This window comes from Protopterus annectens, chromosome 2.part2 (genome assembly GCF_019279795.1).
Source record: "Protopterus annectens isolate FY-2018-M chromosome 2.part2, PAN1.0, whole genome shotgun sequence".
Classification (NCBI taxonomy): domain Eukaryota; kingdom Metazoa; phylum Chordata; order Ceratodontiformes; family Protopteridae; genus Protopterus; species Protopterus annectens.
This window is the reverse complement of record NC_056730.1, coordinates 443470582-443490379: the sequence shown is the minus strand read 5'-3', so window position 1 is coordinate 443490379 and position 19798 is coordinate 443470582.

Here is a 19798-nt window from a genome sequence, read left to right as displayed (position 1 = left end):
ATGGAAAAAAATAATAAATAGAAAATAGTAAATAAAAACTAACCCAAGACATACTTGAGATGCGTAATTAATTGGTTTAATTAGTTTTATTTAGTTTAATTAGTTTAATTAAGGAACACACTGTTAACCAATGATTTTTGAGCACTATGTATTTATTGAGGACCATCTGAAAATGGTGGTAGATTCTGAAGAAGTCTCCGGAGGGAGACAAAAGCACTCAATCTTTGTTTTTTACAACAGTTTTTACTTTGGTGTATGTTTTTTTAGTGTAATTAAACACTTTTTTACCTTTTATCGGATTCGTGGGATTTATTTAGGATTATCCTGGTCCCCGAACACTGAGACAGCCTTTATTGTACCGGAACTGCGCATTTTTTAGGGAAGTCTCAAAGGTGAATCCCACCTCCATAAACATCACAATAGCAGAATCAATGAGGGTTATGCTACTCAACATCAGGGGTTGTGATCACAACATGCACACATTCACAACACTCCTCAGTATGGACAACATCAACATCTGTGCAGTAACTGAGATCTGTTTTAAGGCTCCTGAGAGCACACCAGCACTATCAGACTACAACCCATACTACACATTTTGGCCACAGAACATGGACTGACACAGACATGGAGAGGGTGTATCCATATTCATCAGGGATACCTACACCTCCAGGTTAGTGAGACAGCATGATACCTCTGAGATCATCCATGTGCAGCTAACATCAGCCACAACTGCATTGCAAACTGTGGCCTGCTACAGATCACCCTCCATGACCCAGGACCACCACTCCGCCTACCTGGAGACAGTGGAAAACATGACAGTCCTACCTCACACCCTAGTATTGGTCGATGTCAACTACCCTACCATTAACTGGGAAACTTACTCAAGTACTCACTTCCAGGCCCAGCGTTTCCTGGAATTTATCATCTCATATGCCCTGTGTCAGATGGTAAACTCCCTAATGAGGGGTGGAAACATACTAGAAGTGGTAATCATCAACATGGGCGACAGGTGCACCACAGCAGAGGTAAACCAGTCACTGGTTAGATCTGACCATGAACTATTCACTGTTTCCACACTCAACCATCTTCCCCACCCACGGAAACCACAGTGTATACGTTTCCTACAGCTAAATTCACACTACTAGAGACAGGGGTGGGGGGTTTTGCAGCCCCCATGCTAAGGGAAAACACTGCTCAAGATACAGACAGATTTACAAATGCACTCTATAAGCACCTACAAAGATGTATGGATCATGCCATCACTGGTAAACCAAGACCCACTCCTCCTAGACAAGGACACCAGTCTGGTGGACCCCTGCAATAAACAGGCCATACAACAGAAGTAGGACAGTAGACCAGAAAAAGAGCACATCCCAAGAAGGGCAGACATCTGTGACCAGTATTTGTAAGAAATGTAGGTCTGTCATGAAATCATCTAAGGCTAACATCAACAGGAAAATAGGCAAGGATTCGAAAGATAACCACAAAGCCTTCTTTGGCTATGTCAAGGATCTAAGTGGTAACACACAAATTTGCACTGTGCCGGTGCAATATGGCACAAAATATACTGACCCTACTGATATCACCAACATCCTTGCAGATATATTCAGTGCAAACTTTACCCCCTAAAGAGCCCACAACAATACCCGAAAAGTACAGTATCCCAGACATCAGAGAAACACAGGTGGAAATGGCCCTCTCTAACAGCAATACACAGTGTCAATGGAGGCAGATGGTGTCCCAGACTGCATCTTGCAAACACTACAAGATAAACTGACACCCCACCTAATTAAGCTTTTCAACCTCAGCCTCTCCACAGGCTACATGCCCATACAATGGCATGTGGCAACAGTTATTCCACTCCACCAAGGTGGAAACACAACTGACCATGGTAACTACCACCCCATAAGCCTGGCTAACCTGGTCTGCAAAGCTATGGAGTGCATCCTCATGGCACTTATTAACAAAGACATTGGTAACTTCCAAACACTTGACCCAACCCAGGTCAGCTTGGTTGAGTGCATTTCATGCCTACTGAACCTGTTTGACGTCTTACAGACAGTCACCAAGATGTTAGATGAGGGGAGAGGTGGTTCACACATACTACCTGGATCTTGCCAAGGCTTTTGACACCATTCCCCACTCAGGTATTGTTGATAAACTCACCAGCCTGTATATACACCCATACATCACAGGATGGGTTGCCAACGGGCTTACACACAGAACCCACATGGTATGACTAGTTGTCTCCAGGTCCATCTCTTAACCCGTCACAACTGGTGTCCCACAGGACTCAGTCCTGGGACCCCTACTGTTTGGCATATACTTCTCAGAGGTACAGTCAAACACAGGTGGAGTACGGCAGACCATGTTTGGCAATGACTGCAAACTGGGAGCCATACTTAATAGTCCAGCTGACACAGACATCCTTCAAGGGGCCTCACAGAGACCAACATATGGTCTCAAAGTCATGGCCTCCAGCTAAGTGCCACAAACTTCATGGTCATTCCATTGTGGAATATTAAGCACCCACATATTAACACATAAGTGGCAGCCACTTTAATACAGACAAGGTAATAGGGTATCTGGGTTCTAAGGTAGATAGCCCCTCTCCTTTGACAATCATATCTCCAAAGTAGTTAGGACATCCTTCTATGTAGGCCATCTGATTACTAAAGGGTTCGCATCTAGACATACTGAGGTTATAGTGCCCCTTTACTCATCACTCATCAGTCCCATCATAGAGTATAATAACCCATTTGGGATGTACCTCAGAAGACACATCCAACAGCTGGAAGGTCCACGAATGTACCTTGCCAAGAGGATTACTGGCCTCAAACATATGTCCTATGCAGCCAGACTGAATAAACTCCTACTTTACTCAGTGGCATCTCGTGTACTCAGAGATGATCTCTGCTGGCCAACAAAGCCATGTCAAACTCAGGCTTAATGGATATGCTCCACCTATGGGAATCCATGTCACAGTGAGCCACATGCTGAGGACAGCTGAACCCTGCCACAACAATAATTGGAAGATGCTGGAGGGACAGATTCATGTCACAGAAACTGCCCATATTTTGGAACAACATCCATAATTACATTATACAGAGCCCCTCACTAACACTCTTCAAGAGAAACCTTGATGAGTGGATGAGGAACAGTAGATACACCTCAGGGATCCTGCCATTGGCTCTGCTCCACAGAGGGACAGTTGAGTGGCAAAAGCTGACACATTTTGGCTAGGCTTATGAATGCCCTCAGGCAGTTAGCCAAGTACCTACCTATGAACCTATGAACCTATGCATACAGTATCAGCACATGCTGATAGCTTAATTTACTGCTCAGGTGTTGACTTACTTTGTGCCAATAACAGTTGTGTGTGCAATAGTTGAGGGCTGCTTATGTTGGATGCACACAGTAGACTGCCTATACATGACAATTTACAGGTAGTCTTGTATGTGTGTGTGCCAACCATTTTTACTGTGTGTGCAGGTGGAGAAAGGTGTCAGTCCCTCCGTGCCAAGTCATGGGCATACTGGGCACGCCTCCATCTGCCTACTGGGGCTGGCTCAGGGTGTTTGTGGTCTGAGTACCTCTGTGCCTGTGGGGCCCTTGGCAATGGTGGTGGGCTGTGAGGGCCTTCCCCATTCTGTCCCTGCTGCAGCTGTTTCCGCAAGATCATATTGTGTAGTATGGCACATACTATGAAGATGTGGGCACACGTGCCTGGAGAGTACTACAAGGCTCCACCAGATATATCCAAGCAACGGAACCATGATTTAAGCATCCCAAATACATGCTCTATGATGATTCTGGTTTGTTTGTGTGCCTCATTATGGCATTCCTGCATGGGTGTGTGTGCATTTCTGATGGGAGTCATCATCCATGGTTCCAGTGCATAGCCAGCATCCCCCACCAGGTGGCCATATGGGATGTCCCCCCTGGCAAATACCTCATACAGCTGTGAGACATGCCAGATGTGGAAGTCGTGATAGCTTCCAGGGCTGCCAGCACACACATCCATGATAATGCCCTGGGCATTGCACATGACCTGGCAGTTGATGGAGGTGTATCCCTTGTGGTTTATGTAGTGCCTACCCTGTTCACCAGGTAGTGACTTGATGTATATATGCGTGCAGTCTATTGCAACCAGTACCTCCGGGTATTCTGCCACAAGGTGGAGGAGATGCATATTGCTGGCTAACTCATCCTGCATTCAGGGGAAGTATATGTGCTCATTGGCATGTGGTAACATGGCATCCAGGAACAGGTGAAGTACCCTGGATGTTGATGCCTGTGAGATCCCCATGATATCCCCAGTTGGCTTTTGAAAGGTACCTGTAGCTAGTATTCTCAGGTTACACATACCTTCGTATCCACTGGGATGGGTTGCCCTCTGTTTGTTCTGGCTCTGAGGCTCCACAAGTTGCTGTAAGGTGTCCCTGTCCCCCCTGTAATGCTCTACTATCTCCAGATCATGTAGCCCCTGGTAGGTTACCCTGGGTCTGAACACTCTTCTCCTCCTCTAGTGCCTGAGGTGGTTGTGTGCATCATCCTTCACACCACCTTCAGTCTCCAACACATGCTGGTGGATCAAAGCTATGACAGCCCCTAACATGTACATACTAAATATTCCTCGTTTGTATACACCAATGGTGCAGAGTGTATGGGAATACACAAGTGTGTGTGAGGTGCTTTCACACTTTATACTATTTTGCTATGGATGCTGCTGATGTCATTGGGTGTTTATCAGCAATTCCAGCTGCAGGGTATCTTAATTATGGGTTTTACAGTGAGTACTGCAAGTGTGGGGCCTTTAGTGTGGGGTTATGCTTGCCTGTCTTGATTAATCTGTTGCCCTTTAATTCACTTTTAAACCTGGCTCCCCTCCCATTATCAGGCATGCATCCACCTGCCGTATTTCTTGTTTTGTACTTTCCCTACCCAGTCATGTGTTGCAAAATGTGTCTTGTAGCTGATATTCTGCAAATCCGCTTTGTTCTGCTGTGACACTTTACTGTTTTCTTTGCAGTACAGCCCCTCCCCTTTCCTGTTCTGCAGGTAGCTGCTTGCAGTCTTGTTAGCTGTTGTGAATGGCCCACTGTAGGTTCCTAGGTGTTAATTAGTCATTTGCACTCCAATTTCCCTGCTGCAGCATTTCCTTATTTCTTTCCTATATCCTTCCTGTTTCAGCTCTGGGCCGCATCGCACAAACCCGTTTACCGGGTTTAAGCGCATTTTCCTCTCCGTTCACATGCATACTCGGTTACCTTGTGTACTCTCAGCTAAGCAAAGCTATAGCCAGCTCAACACACCCCTATCCTGCAGCTTTGCTTAGCTAAGGGCAAACCGTATTAGCAATGCTCCAATGTGCTTACAGCAAAGGTGACACACCCCTCTCTTGATGTCATCTTTATCTCAAGGGCACACCTCAGTGTTATAATGTGATGCTGTGAGGTGCATCCTTACACAAGCGGAGAATCTGTGATTCACTATTACTCCTCTCATTTGCATGACATTGCCTACTAATTCCTAGTTACCACGCATAATACTGTCACAGCCCCTTAGTAACCCTTGCACCATTGTGTGGTGTTGCATGCCTGCCATTCACTATTATGGGGAAATCATGATATGTGTTACATTGCAGTTTTATTCTATATTTTCTATTTTCCTTGCGACCCCATTTGCGCACTGCTGCCCTACGCTTCCACTTCACGATAGTGCGAATATAAATATTAAATGTTAATTTTATATTTTGTACATTTTTTTATGCCAATGGCTATATATTTAGCCATTGGTATATATTGACAATATAATACATGTGTTTGGTCGTCTGTCATGGCTCCGATTTTATGTTTGCAAAAATGTAAACCGTTTTTTACGGTTTACATTTTTGCATGCTTACACTACTCCTGCACCACTTCCTGGATCACTACATACCTTCATTTGCATGCTACACTGCTGCACATGAGTTAATTAGCATACAGGGCCCGGGAGCTGTGCGGGCGTAGAGTATGCAGGTAGTGCAATTGGGGACAGCTCGTACCTGGATCGCTCGCCAGCCATATTTGGGATTGGAACGCCGGCACTACGCCTGCACCTGGCGCAAGCTTCATGAATCCCGGGACATATGATTTTGCAGGGGGGTAAACCCCCCCTGCACCCCCCATATCCCCGCTACTTATATATATATATCAACATCAAGGTCACACTAACTCTAAAAAAAAACTACTTTTACGTGCCCTACACTCCCATTGCCACTGTCATACTTACACTCACTAATAACACATGCACACACATGCCACACATGTAAAATATCACCACTTTCAGCACTAACAGACACACACTCTCACCTAGCAAACCAATTTACTCCTACAACTCCCCCCAAAAATTAAAAGTAACAAATTTTAACCCAAAACCCTTAAAAAGTAAACACCTACCTAAATCTTCGTACATAACCACACATCGGCAGCCATGTAGAAATCCCAGAACATACTGAACCTTAAAGAGACAGAAACAATAAAGTGCAAACCACACCACACCTATCACAAATTCAGGAAACTTACATTTGTTAAAGTTCCGTTTTGAATAACGGTGCTTATGCCTTTCTAGTCTTAAAATACTAAAATTCAATATTTCATTATTTTGAGATTCAGAAGTGGACCCATATATATATATATATATATATATATATATATATATATACATATATATATATATATATATATATATATATATATATATATATATATATAGGGTCTAAATCACATCGCAAACTTGTATAAATTCGAACAATGTAATATTGAACCCAAAAGTCCACACAATAACAAACACACAGAACAGCGATTTTTTTCCCCAGGGAAAAAAAATCGCTGTTCCCTAACAAAAAAAAAAAACATAAACCTTAAACACCCCCCCCCACTTAAATATACAAACTCCGACATCACACCACAGTGGAGGAAATAGCAAAGCCCCAAAATCGGTGCACCAATTTTTTTTTTCACTGGGAAAAAAAATGATGTGCCGTGACTTTGCTATTTTTGCTTTTCGAACTTTTGGGTTCGATAGTACATCGTTCGAACTTATACAAGTTCGACGATGTGATATAGAAGATATATATATATATATATATATATATATATATATATATATATATATATATATATATATATATATATATCATCACTAGAAATTGGGGAATTATTACAGACAAAGCAGTTCTTGGTGATGGTCCACATTTCTCTTACAAGAGAACAAAAACTTTAAGAACCAGTTTTGAGAGAAATGAATCTTTCTATTTGCTACAGAGCCTTAACACTACAGACAAGCCTCAGGGCATGTTTAGTTGTGGTCAATGTGTAACTTGTAATTTTATCTTTACAGGGTCTTCATTCTTGTTTAAGTACTGCAACTTCAAAGTTTTTTTCAAAGACATTACAACTGTAAAAGCAGTAATATTGTGTACGCAGGTATATGTAAAAGATTTTACCCTTTTTACATTGGTAAAACATCCAGGAAGCTATCTGACCGCATTAAGGAACACCTGGCAGCCATCAGACACAATGACTGTTCTAATGCCTTAGGGAAACACAGTTTACAGTGTGCAGGTTTTATTGGGTTTCAATTTATAATACTTGAGCAAGTTGATGTTTTTGTAGGGGATGCTGACTGATTTTTGGAAGTTCATTAACTTAAGTGGCAATTACTGTTGAATGCTGATGCAGCTCCTGGTCAAAATGATAATTTAAATGGGTCTATATCACAACGTCGAAGATGCATTAATTCGAATGAATCTTCATCGAACCCATAATAACGAAAACTGAAAATAGCAAAACTACATAGGAGCGATTTCTTTTCCTGGGAAAGAAATCACTTTTCCAAAAAAAAAAACTATCACTACACACAAACCAAAGTGGGGGGCTTTGCCCCCCACACCTCCCCCAACTAAATATATCAACTCCAAGATCACACTACAGTTTACAAAGCAGCAAACTACTGGAGGCGGGCAAGTGATTTCTTTCCCCGGGAAAGAAATCACTGATATGCGCCTTCACTGTTTTCAGTTTTTGTTATTTTAAGTTCGGCGAAGGCGCATTCAAAATTATTTAAACATAAGATGTGCACTACGCTGGTATAACTGACAACACCCTGTTTCTCCATAGTGATGCTTTAGTGGTCTCTGCATTTTTATGAATAACTTGAATGACACTTTTATTGCTATTAGTTCCTCTCTGGTCAAATATATATTGGACTATTTCTTATATTTTTTTCATGTTCTGATGAAGTCCTATTAAGAATAAAGGATGAAAGCGCTCAACATATAATGTGTGTCTGTCTCATTCCTCAACCTTAGTTATGGAAGTTCGTTCTTTAGTTAATATATAGATAGCTAGATAGCTAGAGAGATAGATAGATAGATAGATAGATAGATAGATAGATAGATAGATAGATAGATAGATAGACAGATAGATAGATAGATATACATACACAGCTTCCCACCCCATATAAAATCCAGCATCCATCTGCTTGTCCAGCACTAAATACCATTATACATAATTATGTTCCCTCTCAGTGTTATGACCCAATAACTAAAAACTCCTTTCTGTCCACAATCCTGTCAAATATGTTAAGTGTGGTCTGTACTTGTGCCATGTTCTAAGGCCTGGAACACATTATCTGTATCCATGAGGTCAGTACCCTCGCTCCTGTCCTTTAAAAATATTCTGAGTGAGAGAAAAATCTCTCTCAGTTCTTTCTGAACCCCAGGTTAAACCATATGCCTTACTATAAGCAAGTACGTATTCATGCCTTACGCCTCCTTGCTACCCTTTCTTCACTCGCTTCCTGACTTCAGTCAATGTCTCTTCCCTGACTCTCTATCTAAATATGCCATAACCATGTTTTTTTCTCCTAGTTCATATTACAATTCCTGTTTGTATTACAAACTTCTAAATATATTTAATCATTGTCATATATGTTGTATTTATTCATAATCAATGTTTTCATATTATGTCTAATTTGATGTAACTGTTTAAACTGTAGATTTTTTTATCATATTATTTTTGAAGATTGTAACATTATTTGTTCTTAAATGCTTTTATAATAATTTGGAGTTTTTCTCCTTAGCTGTCTGCTGAAATGGACGCCTACTGTATGAGAATTTCCTGGTAATCAAATGCCAATAAATAAATATATGTGTATCATTAAACAACAGTCTGCAGAACTGCACAGACATCAAAGCAAGTGAATCAATACTAGCACATCAAAAACAAACTGAACAACAAAAACTCTGAAACCCAAACAAGCAAAAATAAAAGAAAATAGTTTCCTTTTCTGATCTCTGAGCTTCAACCCTAAGAATTAATTCTGATTATATTTTTCTGAATAGTGTTACTGTTAGAGAAAGAGTTTTTTGCCCTATGGTTCACCTTACCCACGTATGCTATCCCTAACCCTGCCATTATCCCTAACCATACACATTAATTTATGAAAACCTGTTTCCCTAATTATGGCACTCGGGCACATACACACAAACACACACACACACACACACACACACACACACACACACACACACACACACACACACACACACACACACACACACACACACACACAAACACACACACTCACCATCAAACATGCAAAACATTACCTCTATTTTCAAATCTAGCCCTTTTGTTAACCCTAACCTGCAAGCACTCTGGTGCACATTCAATAACATTCGTCAGTACAGTGAAAAAAAAAACTGCCATTCAACAAATTCATTTACACACTGCCAAGCATTGATGTGCACACACCACAATATGTATTCCTTAACTTAGTCCTCACTCCAACCCCTAGCAGCAAACACTTGCACTTGTGCGCGCACTCGCGCGCACATGCACACACACACACACACAAATCTGTTTATCTAGCCCCTACTCTAACCTAAAGCACAAGCACTGACACATATTAACACCCCAACACACTTACCTTATATGCAATTTGAACTTTCTGTTTCTGATAATTAAATAATTTGACAAATGGTGCTTTGAATAACTTTCCTTACCAGAAGACACTGTTGATCAAATTGCTATTTGACAGTGTCCTACATCAAAATATATATATTGTATCCATTCATGTGTTTGATGAGCTACACAGTTTCATTATCTTTATTGGAACAAGGCCAATTTTCAGCATAGGCCCAGGAGAAACGCTCCAGGCACAGTTCATTGCAAAAGCTATATACACTGCAGAACTTTAAGGCTAGGCAAGTACTCAGAAGTTAGTACTCAACAGCACAATTTAGCAGTGTGCGAAGTTTTTTAATGTTTTTACCTCATTTCCCTTTTCTGTGTATTAGCCCATTATCTTCACTCTGTTACATTACAGGCCACAATGGGCAATACAGCAGGAAGTATAACTCTAACTAGCATTTCCATGTAGTAATGTAGCTATTCTACTAGAGCAACGGTGGCACTTTACAAGTCATGTGACATGATCTACTGTGATTGGTCTGTAGTATGTGTGTTTGCTTAATGCATGGAATGCTATCTCCATAGCATGGAATGCTGAGATAGCTGGCTGTCAGAGAAGTACAGAAGCTTCACTTTCATAAGTTCACCTCAATGAATACATTATAATACATTTTTTTACTAACAGCTGAGGCACACAGTAGAGTTTACTCTGACTTGCACAAGTACAACTGTTTATGCCTTATTGGTTCATATGTTCATAGGTTCTAACTAAGCTTACATCCGAAGTAGACCATCAGGAAGATTGGCCGCATAACCCAGTACTGCAGGAGAAAAATAATGCTCCCCATTATGTAGACTTTCTCCACATAGCCGTGATAAAAATTTGCTGTCACCTATCCAGTCATTCAGACTGCCTTTAAAGGTTGCTATTGATGTGCTCTGCTTGAAAGGCAAGGACAGTTGTTTCCAGAAATGGAATATAAATTAAGCTAGGCATCTGATATACCATTTGGTGTTGTTGGTGTGATAGTATAACTTTAGATCTTTGGAAAAGGTGTTCTTTTACTACTGGCTCTATTTTAGGTGAAGAAAGTCAAAGAGTCCTGGGTCGTTCATAGTACAAAAAACAAAGCAGAGGTCACCAGTCAGAGGTTTATATGACAATGAGTAGAGGGACAGAGCTTTAAGTCTATTAAAGTAGCTAAGGATAATTAGACATAAGAATGTTTTGGTTAGGTAGTGTTAAAGTCTCTCAGGTTGGTTTAGGTGCTTAGTGAGCTGCATTTTAAATAGTACATTATATTGAATGATGAGCCTAGTAATGGACAATCAACATGGGAGAATATCTCCTTTGGACCTTGAAAAGATACTAATAAGGATACACCATGCAAGGCAGAAGGATTTTATTACTGCCAAATAGGCAAGGTCTTCAAAGGGCAATCTGTAATCAACATGCATATTCAAATCCTTGGTGAATCTGTCAAATTTAAGTGGGATGTTATCTACACAATAAGCAGTAGTGATATTAGACTTAGTAAATAAGATGCCCTGAAGTTGAAATCAACTCATGGCAATGTCTCATAGGGTTTTCATGGCATATTATAGAAGTAGACTGCTAAGCCTTTCTTCCACTCAAATACTTTTGCTGCCCAGTTGTGTCCCAACCAGGTATTGAACCCATGTCTACCAGTTGGTAATCCTGTGCCTTAACCTCTATGCTATTGGTCTGGGCATGCTAGATTTACTAAAGGAAATTATGCTGAATTTCATGATTTGGAGTGCAAGCCCTTCATTAATACATCAAGCATTTCTTTGGTCCAGCCCTGCTGGAGAATGTATTAGAATACTCAGTTTATAATCCTCAATAAATTTCATTAGCTTTAGTTCATTGTTTCCATCTTTTATTTCACAAAAATATATATCAAAGAGGAGGGGACCCAGGACACAGCTCTGTAAGACACAACTGGATATATTTTTTCTTTTTAGATCAAATAATCCCAAACCTGATGGTATGGGTTCTCATTCACTGAACTTATGTATGGGTCAATAACTCCAGCATGGGGTCATGTCAAAGACCGTGGCAAGGTCCAGATAAGCAGTCTAGAATGTATGACCCATATCCATGGCCTCAGTAACCCTTTCAAAGTACTCAACAAGGTTAAGGAGGCATGATCTTCCTTTTACAAAGCTGAATTGGTGTGTATCCAGGGATATAGGTTCATCTATATAATTTTTTATTAGTTCAGCTTTGATGTGTTCTACAGTCTTGCAGGTAATACTAGTGAGCCTAATAGGCCTGAAATTTCCAGAGTCAGTAGAGGGACCACCTTTATATTAGTTCACTTCAACTCGTATTCTCCGCACTTTAGGGACATCACCAGTGGAGACACTTGGGTTGAAGAGTTGATGAGGAGGTTTTGCTCCAGATGGTGCAACTGGGAAAATGTTTGCAAAGACAAACTCAAAATGAATATGGGCAGAAGGTAGGCAGAAGGAGACTTTTGCCAAGTATATTGGTATTTGCAACATCCATATTTGTTGTGGGTAGTAAATGTTTGCCAGTTTACTTGTGGATAGTTTAGGTAACCCATAAGAAATGTATTTGATCTGACTGTTAACTTTTCTAACTGGTCGAAGTATTATATGTGCGCTGAATGGGTCATACTTTGGGATCTATAATTGGTTATAATGTAGTCATTCATTTTTACTGAGTGCAGCTAGGACTTCAACCAGTTCCTGATTTGTAATGAAAATTCTGGTGAGAGGCAATGTGGTTATTGAATAAATACTGGCACTACTTCACAGTTGCCGGTGAATCTGAATGCATGATAGGCACTGCATCCTAGAATGCAGAAACAGAAATCACTACAATGGACACAGTTTTATATAATTACACAAATGCTGATGTCTTTGAGCTTAATGAACGTCCAAAGTCCACAGATTTTGTTGTTTAGGTTTCTGGCATTCAGCAGTGTGACTTTGATATTTTCCAGATTAGGGTATTTTATTTTGGGATGTCTTAGCAGGTGAACTCTGCCTGAAAAGAAATTATGGATGTTACAAAGTTATAGCTAGTATGCAAAAAACAAGGGAGGAAAGATACAGATTACCACAAAGGAGATGGGTCTATTCAGTATTCCATCCCATGCAAAGACAGACTGGAATCCTCTAAAATGACACCAATTTACTATCCAATTATTGAAGCCAATTATTTTATCTTTGAATTTAGGTATCATTCTGGAGAGGGTAGAATGCCACTCAGTGTGAGGACATTGCCCTTTAGGTAGACATAACCAAAGGCCTGAACAAAGTCTCTTTGCATCTCCTCCAGGGAGGAATGCCTAAGATCATTCACTCCAAGTGCCGAAACATAAGGGGCCTAGTGGCATCTTTAATCCTTGCACCAGAGATGCTGCCTACTATTGACCTATCCTTTGCCAGCCTGGTAGGTGTTATGTCTGTATGTCTTAAAATGGAGTCACAAATGACTGACATGTCTGGGATGTGCTGCAGGCTTACGGAATCTTAAGGGTGCCATTACGCTCACTCCAGATTTGCAGAGATGGCTTGTTATATAAGTGACTCCCAGTAACAGCAGGTGTGGCAGTGGTGTTAGTGCTTGTGTTTCATGGCTGAAGTACAAGAAAAGGATGTCTAGAAGACCTAGAAGGCTTAGGAATGGATTTCTTTACTACCTCAGCATTTCTAGGAGTAATGTTTTGCTGATAATTTAGGGCTGTTCTTGCATTGTTTAATGAGCATGGGTGGGATGGAAGTTAACATCCAGTTTAAATAAGTAGCTCATTTCCATACATATTCCATTCATTAAATAATATAATATTTATATGTTGTTCTGCTTCACTGTTGTGTCTGAATCACAGAGTATAAGCATGTTCTAAGTAGATGTCTGGCTCTAGACCTCTCCAGTGTATGCATCATGTCTGTGAATCCCAACCAGGGTCTTTTTTCATATGAAATAAAATGAAGATAGTTTTCTATTCATCCAGGATATTTAACATTTTCAGCTTTAACACTACACTGATTAATCATAAAAATCTGTAATAATTTCTGCTATGCAGTATGGTGTAAATATATATGGCAGGATTACATCATTGGAGTTTGACTTAAGCCTTATATGATGTTAGAATAAACTATCACTGAATTGTTTTCAGTGCAGCAAGCTACAATGCAATATGATAAGGTAGTGTAACTATCCAAGTATAATGTGCTATATGACTCATACTAAAGTAACTTAACAGATGTTATTCTGTAAAGTATTTATAAATTGTGTTTCACAAAAGATTACAAAACTTTTATGATAAAATACTAAGCAGGTGGCACAGATAGCATGGACGTTGGTGAACTATCAGGAAATACTGGTTACAAGTCATCATTCAGTTAAGGGAAGAAATGAAATGTTGAGAACCAGCACTCATTCCTTTGGGGAAGCATGTGATATAAACCACATTGTACAACATTCTGCAATATTGAGAGGGGGACTGTCAGACAAAAATGTAAAATGACAAAGTGGACCACATGTGTGTGACCACACTTATTGACTGCATAATATAACTTTGCTAATAGGCCACATGCATGAAAGACTGTTCCCACATTATACAGTTCCTGACTCCTTTCCTCTTCCCTCTCCCTTGCCTAAGTATTGGACAGAAATTAAGTGTGACGCTAAATGTTTGACGAGTTGTGTTGTGTGTAGGTTGCACATAATGCAGCATAATAGAGAGTTAGAAGAATGCGGCTACACAATTTATGATGTTTTCACTAAAACAATTTCTAACTCTATATAGCTTACTACTTCCTGAGGTTGGATATCAAATCTGAGTTTATTGATACCATAGAGACGGCAGTTTTGATATTATGCTGTGATTTGGGGGTGATGATCATAAACTGCTTTGTTTTGTTTTGTTTTTTGTCATTGAGCACCAGATTATGTTCTCTTATGTTTCTACAGATTTGAAAGCTTCTTTAGTGAGAGTTTGAAGTTCAGGATTTGATGTGGCATTTTAAATGATAGTAGAGTCATCATCATACTGATTTGTTGGGATTAATAAAAATGTTAACTAATAAGGGTCCAAATTAGGCATCTTTGTGGGACTTCAATGGATGCAAGAAGAAAGGGTAATGTGGCATGCTGCCATTTTACACTTTGATTCCTATTAGTAATGTAGGAGAGAAACTAAGCGAGCGAATCAGAAGAAAACTTAGACTAGAGAGTCTCTGTAGTAGTTTGTGAAGACAGACATGCCAAATGCTTTTGACAGATCAAGGAAATGGATGAGACTATACTATTATTATTTATATGCTGGTGGACTGAGTTAATGAAGGACAGAAGGGCAGTACTGGTACTATGTGATGAAAAGAATGTGCTGAGTTTGGAAGAGGAGGCTACTTGTTAAGAAGCAGAGAAGTAGCTAGACATGAATACATTTTTGTAAGATTTTCAACAGTGGAGATAGAAGAGCTATAAGTCTGAAATTATTCAGTTTATTGGAAGAGGCACCCTTCCTTTAAGACTGATGCAAGAGTGTTTCCATATATTATGGGCATAGGATTCTTTTATGGATCTGTTAATGAGGGTGGATATTGGACAGACTATGGCTTTGGCTGCAATTCTGAGTTATAGTGAGGGCAGGTTGTCTGGGATGAGCATTGTAGTGTGCAATTTATAGAGGTAAGATTGAATTTTAGAGGTAGGGATGGGTAGTGAAGAGAAGGGATTACTGTTTTGTGGTCTGTGTTGGGATAGAAGACTCATGTGTTTTGCTGAGATTAATAATGGAGGTAGAAGAGTTTAGAAACTATAACTGAAGGAGGTAGCAGTTGTATAATCAGATTCAGTGAGGAATGGGTTAGGTTGGGGCAGCTTGCCTGGTTTAAAGAACTGGGATCTACTTAACCTGAATGTTTGTGAGGGTTGTCATATAGATTATGGTAGTTTGAGTATTTTACCTTCTTATGTCGAATAACTTGGGCTTTAGTAATATTCCTTAAGGTAATGTAAGACTGCAAAGATATAGGAGTGCTGTTATTTTCCAAAAATTAGATAAATAAAACAATGCAATTAAATAAATAAAACAGTACAGTAAAACGACAATCCTTACATTGCTGTTGAAGAAATAGAAGAAAGGTTTTACCCAAGTTAGATCCCTTGAAGTAGGAGAATAAAAAACTGCTCACTAGCTTGCCTTCTGCCTTTGTATCAGACTTCTCTTACAGAAGTAGTTGCTAAAAAATACACGTAGTCACTTTCAATCAGACTTCCCTAAAAATAATAAATAAATAAAACAGACTGACTTACTAGTGGACATTGCTCACAAAACTGAATTGACATTTTTGCAAATGCGTATATTGACTTTGCATCAGAAGATGAAGGATGTCTTTTGTGTTATGTGTGAATTGTTTCCAAATATCCTGTTTACTGCTACATTTAGGAGAAGATTTTTTACCAACTTAATGTGTAATGCTGGGACTACGGGCATGGATATGGTTCTCCTTCTACTGACCTATATTCTGAAGACAAGTGTTAAAACTTTTAAACAATCCGTCCATTCTTGTGACTGAAACGAGCTTTAACAGAGCCTTTTTTCAAAAAAGGGATCAGACAGTTAAAAAAAATGCTGAAGAGCTTCACCTTCACCACAATCTCTGCATATTAGACAGTGTTAGTTTAAAAGTAAGAAAACATCTCCATCCCTAGGCCCTTGAACCACGTAACACTGACAGAATACCTAGGACACCCAAACATTTTCTCCAGGGTTTTACTTTGAGCAGTAGGATAGTACACTAGGTTATCGTATATTATGTTACCTTCAGCTATCTTATGTTGTATTATGTTGTGCTGTTACATTGTAATATTCAAACAGTAGATGATATAGACATTTATGTTATGTCATTTATATTGAGCTCCTTTATTTTACATAATGCCATTTATTTTTAATTTAAACATGAACTACATATCAGCTTTTAAAGCAATTACTATGTCTGTCCTGTTTGCATGGAAAGATAAAAACCTGACTACAGCCCAGGCAACCAGAGTTTGACAAGAGGCACAGGTGTTTTCTGACAGGTAGGGAGGATAGGCATGGATATCCTAGGTGATGGTAGGGTACTCAAGGTTACATATGCATAAATTTATTTCCCTGGTTGAGATGGGAAACAGCTGTGTGGTGTCTGCTGTGGGATGGTGGGATTGTCATGCTAAAGTCACCTCTTGTGGAAGTGAGGAGTGGAGTGGCACTGAGGCCCATTAAATAGCTCATCCATGTGCTGTCACTAGGTGTGTGCAACAGCTTCAGAGACAGAAAAATGAAAATATCTCAAACCGTCCATAGTGGCCACCTACATAACGCTCCTCTCACACCATGCTTACTGCTAGTGATGGAGGATGAAATGGTTTGCTTGGTTGAGAGGGTGCTGTTTATCAGCAGGCAACAGGGGCAAAAAGAACAAAAAAATCTTAAGCACAATCCAAGGTTAGAAGGTACTTATATTTACTCCTGGTGGCTAGTTATTAGATCAATGGATCAAATGGAGAGATAAATGATAACCTATCCTTTAGGCATTTATTATTGCAAGTATGCTGCACATACTAGTTTCTGAGAAAAAACAGCTAAAGTCTTAAGAGCTTTTGATGGGTCTATGACACTGGATCAAAAACTGATTTAATCGAATGGCTTTTACACTGAAAATCCCGTTGATAGAATTCGGTTTTGTGGGGGGCTGTGCCCCGCACACCCCCCACTAAATGTATATACCAACTCCAAGATTGCACTACAGTGAGGAAAGGGCAAATTTTCTGATCTTCAGTGTACCGTGATCTCAAAAAACCTTTTTCTATCGACGGCATTTTCGGTGTAAAAGCCGTTCGATTAAATCAGTTTTCGATCCAGTGTCATAGACCCGTATTTTATTTCTGTTTTAAATGGACATGTTGGATGACTACTAGAGTGGCAGCAATCTCTTTTCTCTTTTTCTTTTTTAAGCATTGATGTAAGTCACATAAACATTCTAAATCCCAGAAATTGAAGTCTGGCAGAATAAATTTCTTTTATTCTGCAATGTTTATTATCAGTTACACTCTGGCTGTAATCCTTGAAGCAGGAAGCCAAGTCTCTAGTGCCTAACATAACAGATTGAATGCAATATGTAGTGGTAATAACAGTAAAGCACTATTAATTATGAGACATTCAAGGTAATTCACTTAATTAAAACTCCCCCATTAAAATTACTGAAGTAGAAGTGAAGAGTTGTGTTAGAGTTGAGCATGACAACAGAACATTGCAGGTAACAGCCATGACACATCAGTGTGTGTTTTCACTTTTACGTTGTGTGTACTTTTATTTTATAGGTTAAATTATTTCAAGGTACAATACAATTTGTATTATTTAATTTAAACTGCATAATTCATGTTCTGAATAAATACAACCAGCTAGAATCCAGACTGATATAATAGCAATTTTGGTGATGGCTTTCCGTGAACATTTATTTGCTGCTAAACATATGAATATTTTGTAAGGTGTCTTTTTTTAACATTTACCATCGTAGAAAAGTGCATATAACCCAGAAATTATCACATACCATTGAAATCACAATGAATGAATGAATTAGTTTATTTGATTTGACAGTGTAGTACAGAGAGTGAAGATTGTACAAAACTAAGCTTTATTTTGTGAATCTAAGTTTAAATGTTTCTTTCTCTGTAGTACACTTTATGTCTCTGAGCTAGTTGATTAACCATGTGTAAATGCCTAAATGTTCAAAGAATAATGATGCTTATGCTTAGTGGATTTTATCTGCATAAAAAATCCATCATTTTTTTAAGTCACTTTAGTCAGGGAAAACAGGAAAAGCAGACAGTTTAGAGCATAGCCTATGGTATTCCTTTGCAGACCATATGGCCATAAAGCTTTTTTAAAGTTTATGCAGAATTTTTATCAGTTAGGAATTGCAAAAGATGTAACAGGGTACTGTAGGAACTGTGAGTAGTGTCAATAGGTTGGCAAGGCTGGAGACAAAGCCAAGGTTGCATTGATGCTATTAAGGAACCATTTCAAATGGTAACTATGGCTACAGTGGGACTACTGGGTACCATGAGTTCCAAACATAAGAAGTGTATGCTAGTAGTGATGAATTATTCCACTGGATGCCAAGAAACAATAGCTCTGTTTTTCCCTTGAAACAGAGGAGGTGGCAAATTGTTCAATATTTACAGCAGGATCTCTCTAGGGAAGATGGGTTGGTGTGCCACGTTTATGTCAATCCTGCTGACATCTTTGTTGAAGCACTGGGGGTTAAAGCATCTAAAGATTCCCCTACCATCCCCAGATAATGGTCTGGTATATAGATTTAAGTCTATCCTAAAAACTATGCTGAGAGCATTTGCAGACCAGTTCAAGAGGGAATGGAACAAACATTTACCACATCTTCTCTTTGCATTTAGGGAGGTGTCCCAGAAATCAAAAGATTTCTAGAACTTTGAGTTATTCTATGATCACAGAGTAAGAGGGCCCTTGTATTTAAATCATGATACATGGCATGGGGAGTACAATTCCCTAAATGAGTCTGTTGTGAAGTATGTCCTAACCTTTGAGGAATAGACTCAAGGGTCTCTTGAGGATGGCCCAGGAGTAGCAGACATTAGCACAACAGCAGCAAGATGTATTATATGATAGGACAACCAGAGCCAGAGAGCTTTATGCAAGGCAACAAGTAATACTGCTTATTCCTGTTAGACACAATAAGCTGTGGGTAACTTGTGAGGGTCATCTCATCTTTGTGAAAAGGTGAGTAATGTCAGCTACATGGTAGAACTAGCAGGCATG